The following is a 1,448-nucleotide window of genomic DNA, read 5'->3' on the forward strand; positions in this document are numbered from 1 at the left end:
GGGGAGTGGAGTGTCATCTAACTCTGTGTCACTAAAGTATCTAAAACTCAGCTTTGAATCAGAGGTGACTCCTTTCATGACAGCAACTATCATTATAAGAAATATTTTAATTATTGGCATTTCCAGTTTTGGGAAAATCCAAGATCACTCTGTTGAAGCTGATAGAGTTAGTAATACTGGGAATTATGCCCATTAAAAAGGCCAGAATCTGAATTTGACATTTAATAAAAAATTAAAGAGTGGGAAAGTCATGAAACCAAATACAATTGTTTCTATTTTGTGAGACACAGTTCTATTCTCCTACTTCACAAATTTTTTTGACATAATAGAGTTGTAACAGGAAACTCCTTATTTTTTAATGTTTTTCTTGTTGATTTTTAATTCTTTAGGAGCCTCTTTTTTTTTTTTTTTTAATATACAGCAAGCTCTGGTTTGAGCAATTTCCTTCTACAACTGTACCACATGTAAACACTGTGATGTAACAGATTTCATAAACTGAACTTTTCAGTTTAAGAGCTATTTTAATCCTGGTTACATCAATTGTTTGAGTTTTCAAACAATCAATTGTTGAGTTTTCATTGAAGATAAAAGTAGTTTGCTGAATTTTTATGTCTCCCTTATTGGGTAGAAATAGAGTATGTGCAGTTTCCAAATTAGAGAGAGGCTGTTTATCACTCCCCTTTGAGTTCTCTGGTCTTCCAGTGTAATAACAGCTCCTCTTTGGACAAGTATTGGGGTAAAGGTCAGTTATTTCAGATGACAAAATGAGAAAAAGCACTAAAACAATTTCCTAGCAAATGCATCTAAAAGATCATTTGTTATATAGCTTGGGTATCTACAATAATTGAATTTACTAAATCATTTATTTTGGATGGTTACACTTTGACATTATAGGTCATAGCAAAAGGACACACAAGAGCAATAGAATGCCAGTTGCCCAAAGTGCATGTGTATTTTTCTTTCCGTTCTAAATGCTTCCAAATGTTACAGTTGTGTGGGATAAAGCTGGTTGAAGTTTTTTATTTATTTGTTGGTTTGATCTTCTTGGACCTGAAAAGTGACCTTCTCAGGTAAAAAAACACTGTAGCACAGGTTTTCATTCCCATTGTCCTGGGAGAAGAGCATGAGGCCTTTGGTCCAGGTCCTGGTAAGCAGAGGTTTTCCTTGGGATGGAGGTGGCCCAATATGCCTAAAGATTTCAGCTCAAGGGTACCTTTGAAGACTGTGATGCAGAGCCCAAACCAGTGCCTAATGTTTGTGACGGAGGACTTGTTTCATCAGATGACTGATGCTGGAAGTTCCCCTAACTTAGACACTTTAGCACAGTAGTTGTACTTAGGGGAATAATCAGGCAGCATGAAAGTGTAAACTAAAATGTATTATTCCCCTGGAACCCCACGCGAGGTCCGGTCAAGGAACCAGACCAACCAGAACATTCCAGTAGCAAC

The sequence above is a fragment of the Galeopterus variegatus genome, unplaced genomic scaffold (genome assembly GCF_000696425.1).
Source record: "Galeopterus variegatus unplaced genomic scaffold, G_variegatus-3.0.2 Scaffold3611, whole genome shotgun sequence".
Classification (NCBI taxonomy): domain Eukaryota; kingdom Metazoa; phylum Chordata; class Mammalia; order Dermoptera; family Cynocephalidae; genus Galeopterus; species Galeopterus variegatus.